The 6,000-nt window shown below is 38.8% G+C and overlaps 1 non-coding gene across 1 annotated transcript; it reads left to right on the plus strand.

The window, feature by feature from the left end:
• Positions 1–5,674: 5,674 nt before the first annotated feature.
• On the plus strand, positions 5,675–5,746 carry trnaa-ugc (transfer RNA alanine (anticodon UGC)). The gene has a single exon. It is a non-coding gene; the product is annotated as a tRNA-Ala (tRNA).
• Positions 5,747–6,000: the final 254 nt, after the last annotated feature.

A 6,000-nucleotide genomic window follows, 5' to 3' on the forward strand; every position in this document is an offset into this window, starting at 1 on the left:
GTGGCCCCCACCTTGATATGAAAATTTAATGTGAGTTTTATATGAATGGCACTTTATTGTGTTGTGTTTGGAAGGTTCCTTTAATTATTTTTTTTGTAATTTTGTGTCTTTTTTTGGTAATTTTGTGTCTTTTTTTTGTAATTTTGTGTCTTTTTTTGTTGTTGTAATTTTGTGTCTTTTTTGGTGATTCTGTGTATATTTTGGTCATTTTGTTTCTTTTTTTTAGTCATTTTGTGTCTTTTTTTGGTCATTTTATGTCTTTTTTTAAAGTAATTTAGTTTTTTTCAGTCATTTTGTGTCTTTTTTTAATTTATTTTTTAGTAATTTTGTGTCTCATTTTGTGTCATTTTGACACTGCCTCCAGCGGCCCCCAGGTAATTTGAGTTTGAGACCCCTGCTCTAATGGATGTGTTCACTCACGTGTCAATCACAAATAACAGGGGCTACATCCACTACTAAGGAACCCAATAAAAGTGTTTCATTGTCTACCTCTTTTTTCTTTCTTTATTCATGCCAGAGCTTTCACTGAAGTCGCCTGGCTTCACAGGATTCCCACAGTTTCCCGAGCTGCTTGGAGAAATAGGTGAAAGGTCACATTAAAGTCTCCCTCCCTTCCTCTCTCTCTCCCTCTCGCTCACCCTGCGTGAGTTCATGTTCATGAATGAGACATGCAGCTCTTGTTTAACAGCATGCCTGTCCTTGTCTCAGCTGACACAACTGACTAAGGCGAGAGCGGAAGGCTTCAAACAAATTGTAACCTGCGTTGTAAACACTTGCTATTTTGTGTTTGTGGTTGAAAGACTAAGGTGTGGCGATGGAGGAGTTGACTCAGACGTCCAGCTATTTGCGTGTTCTGTGTTGACGCTTTAAACAGACAGTAGACTAACTTGTTTTTGAGGAGAACTCATCCCTTCCTTGAGACGGGATAAAACAGGTCCAGAGGGGAATGCAGTGTATGTAGAAGACACACTGCAAAAACCAACTGACAAAAAATAAGATAGAAATAACTAGAATTAAGCAAATAACGCTGGAAACAAGTCAAATGATCTGCCAGTGCAGTCAGTCAATTTTTCTTTGTAAGAGTTCTTTAAATGAGTAAAAAATATCTAGGCACTGTAAGAACCAATGATGTTGTTGTTTTGAGCAACTGTGGCTTGAATAGCTCAACTGTAGTAACATTAAAATAAACCAGCAATACTTGAAACAAGCATGTTTTGGTGATAGAAAATGCTTTTGAAATAGCATTCAAACTACATGCAACTTAAACTCTCAATTGGAGCCAATATTTTAGTTCAACAGTTGAATAGCTTGAAAAGCATGAAAAAGCTCACAATGTCAATCCTAAAAACAAGTCTTTACACAATAAGATAATAAAATAAGCACATAATAATAATACTTATAAATAAATAAGCACATAATAATAATAATAATAATTAGATAAGCACATAATAATAATAAAAATAATAATAATAATTAGGGTAAGCACATAATAATAATAATAATAGTAATTATAATAATAATAATAATTAAATAAGAACATAATAATAATAATAATAATAATAATAATTAAATAAGTATATAAAGCTATGATCAGTTGGTAAATTATACTCAAAACAATATAATTATTGCCAGATATAAGAAGAAAATACTTGGTAAGCACTTCATGTTTTTTGCAGTGCAGTACTAACAGACAAAGCTCACAGAAGTCCCTTGTGCTCTTTTTGGAATGCATTTAAAATGAGAAACTGTGGAAAAATCCACTCATCGCCCTTTTGGTGGATTCATGGCATCATCCACTGTGAAACAAACAGCTGGGAGCTGTGGTTGCCAGAAGTTTACTGTAATAAATATGGTAGAACTCTTTTTTTATTTTATTTTAGAGTAAAAAGATATTGACACTGTTGATTTCCTTTTCAGATTGCCATTTTATTCAATTTTTTACCATATAAATAAAAAGTGCAAAATCAAAAGAAATGCTGTTCTGCCATATAATTGACAAGAAAATGTTTTATAAATGCTGCATAAATTAAAGATTTTACCATTAAATATTACAGTATATTTATGTTAGAGATATGGTGTTTCGTACATTTAACAGTGAGAAAAAGTATTTTTTACAAAGATAAATGCAAAAATTACAGTGATGCTTGTATATATATTACAGTATATTTTTGTTAAAAACACACGGTACCAGTGTATTTTACAGTAATGTATTTCTTTTTAAAAATAAAAAAATACTGTATATTTCTGCAGTATAAATGCAAAAATGACTGCTTATATATATATATATATATATATATATATATATATATATATATATATATATATATGTATTTTACAGTGGAGTTATGGTTTGTTTGTTTTTTAAATGTAAAAAATACTATTTTGGCTGATTTATACATTTACAGTGTTTCATTGTTACTGAAATTTAATTAACCCATTTATCATTTTACAGTCTTTTACTGTCATGGTTTAGCAGTTTTAAAATGAATCAAATAGAAATCCCATAAACTGTGAACTTAAAACTTGAAAATCGTGTGCAATCACAATTTTTTTAGATGACTTCCTGTATGAACTTATTGGCCTCCTTTTCCTGTGTTCTGCAGCCCTTATTTTTGGTGTCTCCCTCTCCACTCCTCTCTCAGATCTCTTTTAGCCCCCTGCTTGCTGGGCTGCCTGCAGATGATAAGACAACAGCCCCAGAAGATACTAGGTCACACTGCCAAAAAAATAGTTACCATATAACTCCCCCTTTCGCCCTCCAGAGTCCATGAAAGCACCTCCACATGACGTGAAGACATAAAAATGAAGCAACATTGAGTTTTGCCATCAGCTTCTGTCGAAGAGCAGGGCCATTTTTTTCCCCTGAAAAAAGCCTGGTTACTGATTGGATAGAAGGCTAAGCGGGATGTGACGTAGTACTCTACACAACAACACGCCATTTGTAAAAGCCGGCGAAGCAGTGTTGCCAACTTAGCAACTGTGTTGCTATATTTAGCAACTTTTCAGCTCGTTAAAAAGAGTAAGAACGAGTCGAATCGGCACAGTCCTCCTGCAGCAGTCTCTCCCAGCTGCAGAGCTGGAGGGGATGTTAACCCCTTAGCGTCCAGTCTGCAAATTGCTAACAGGCTAACAGTTAGCTCTGTAGCAGTACAGTGTGTATGTGCTGCTGCTGCAGGAGGTGTTCACTTAGCGATCTCTGTTTGTTTACAACAAGCACCGGACACTCTGTGCACAGTTAGTGAGTTAATTCATGATCACTATGTTTATGATCAGCGGAGACGCTGTGCATAATTAGCCATGCTGCTTTTTTTATGATCAGCTGCTGATGTTGTGCACAGTTAGCGACGGCGGCCACAGTTGCGTCTCCCGTGTTTAATCCCTCGCATATGTGATCACGGTCGAAACTGTCACAAAGCAATTATTCAATGATCGAAAACCATACGTCACCTCCGAAATCTCGTAAATCCCTCTGGGGGCCTTTTTGTAATGGAGACACGCAGAGTGAACGGACATTTTGGAGGGTGTGGCCTGAGACTTTCCCGGTGGCCACTCTTCCCCTTAGTGGATACACAGCTAAAGTGATCAGCAGGGTATTTAGTAATATATGTTTGTGCATATGCAAACAACTCCCCAAATGCATATAAATTAGTTAAAACTAGCTCCACCTCGAAAATAGTATTCATTTGTAAACAATGCAAAAGTCACAGGGGCCATTTTTCTGCATTATGCTGAAAAATATACTTTGAGCATATTTCGCTGATCATACTCGTGCATGTGTGTTTATAAATACCAGAAGTGTCTTTCGCTTTAGTTTATCAGCTCATTTTTACTGTCACCATTCCCATTTGACACTGTCCACTGTACCGTCTGGAGGTCTGCGTCCTCAGATAAAGTATTTCTTCCTGCATCTCATATTGCATACAGCCTGTCTGTGCATGCTGCCCTCACCAGCACTCCACAGTCCCAAAGTAACCCCTCTCGAAATACACAACACTTTACTGTTCCTTACTCAGCACAGGCTCAACATGGCGGGGTCTTGTCACCAATCCAACTCGTCACAACAACAACAAAACCACTGGCCCACCCTCCTCCTGGGAGAGACTTCTGCAGGCGTAGGAAGAGAAGAAGCTCCCTTCCTTATTCCCTTCTTCAGCCCTCCTAAAGCCCTCATGCCATGTGTTCATCCCATGGGTCTGTCCCTACAAGGCTTAAGCAAACAGGGCCTGGAAGTGGTGTCCTTGGCAAGGGGTGTGCTGATAAACACAGCACGAGTGAGGACAGGCTGTGCTCTCCAGAGGGGGATGGCCGCCCCTCATTCACGCTCCCCTGGAGGATATTATGAAACATAAACGAGGGGAGCTATTTTAAATTCCCCAAAGGATTAAGGTACCCATGACGATGAGCTACCACGAAAGTTTGGCCACTTTGTGTCCGACTGAAAAAGTGGAGCTATGATGGGTGGAGCTTTTCAGCAAATCGGTTCCTTCAAATTGATACATGTAAATTTTGATACTTTTGATCAAACCAAACTTCTCTCCAATGCATCATGCACAAGCTGAGAGCAGTGAAGTTGATTCTTACTCTCCTGGTTTGTTTGTCCAAGTAGTAGTGTCTTCATCCGACTCAAGATGATGTCATGTAGTGGAAAAATTGAATGCTCTAATGCTATTCATGGAATAAAAAGTTTTTTCATTGGGTATTCCAGTGGGTGAGTATTAATATAATATAAAGTTATATCTCTAGCCTGGCCTGGGAACGCCTGGAATGCCCTTCTTAGCCTGCTGCCCCCGCGACCTGGCCCCGGATAAGTGGAGGGAAATGGATGGATGGATGGGGTGTATAGTAAAACATCATTTTTTTTCTTTTCAAAATAACCAGCCCGTGCTTGGGGGGTTCAACAGCACGATTCATTTGATGATGTCATTCAGTGAGAAAAGCTGCCCGGCTGTTTCATTTGTTGGCGATCGTTTGAGACGGGGATTCCCGCTCATTCATTGGTGGTCCTGCTTCCTATCTTTTGAACGATTGCCCAACCACGGCCAGCAGTATGAGCAGTCCCCTACTATAACAACAGTGCCATCATCCCATCATGAACACTAAAAAAAGAGTCGTTCACACCGATGTGTTCTTTAAACTTTGCCCGTAATTTTTTCACATTTGTCCTCATCTTCACCAGTTTATTTTCTCCCTCCAAGTTAGTGTGGGAAGAAGAGGAGCCCTTTGTTCAGATGTGTCCCTTAGCTGAAGGCAAAACATGACCTGCAGGCTAAAAATAGCCCAGAGCAAGGATAAAAATCAAAGAAAGCTGGGCCTCAAAGACATTTCCATTCACTCACCCTGACGTCCATTTAGTTGTTGTGTTTGCAAACTACCACTAAAAACAGCTGCAGAATCTACTGAGCTGCTGGAATACTTTAGGGAATATTTTAACCCAATCAAAATGTCAACGTTCCCGCCCACACACCAAAACACAAACACGCACAGAAGAAATACAACACATGGAGCTGGGTCAAGGGTTGAAACCAGGGTAAAGTTGCGATCTGAAATTACATAACTTGGCCTCAGTCAGAACAAAAATATCCCGCTAAACTCTCGCCTCCTATTACAGATTTCAAGGACACGTCACTATTTAGTCACTGTTTATATACGCTACACTCTACATTCTTCACCAGTAGGGGATGTAGCTCAGTGGTAGAGCGCATGCTTTGCATGTATGAGGCCCCGGGTTCAATCCCCGGCATCTCCACTCCTTTTCGGTCTTCAGCTCTTTTTTAACATTACGATCACACAGAAAGTACACAGTACACCGCCTGGGCTTTGCTTGAAGATACAGTTTTCACAGTCGCTTTGGTGCATTTCTCACGTCACTATTAACATTTGCACACCAGTTAGTTCAACTCCACAACATTTAGTCATTCCTTACAACAAATTACAAATACTTTTGGACAGTCATCAAGTGCTTTCATACAACTCTCTGCTGTTTTATAACATTATCATTTT

The sequence above is a fragment of the Centropristis striata genome, chromosome 5, assembly GCF_030273125.1.
Source record: "Centropristis striata isolate RG_2023a ecotype Rhode Island chromosome 5, C.striata_1.0, whole genome shotgun sequence".
Lineage (NCBI taxonomy): Eukaryota > Metazoa > Chordata > Actinopteri > Perciformes > Serranidae > Centropristis > Centropristis striata.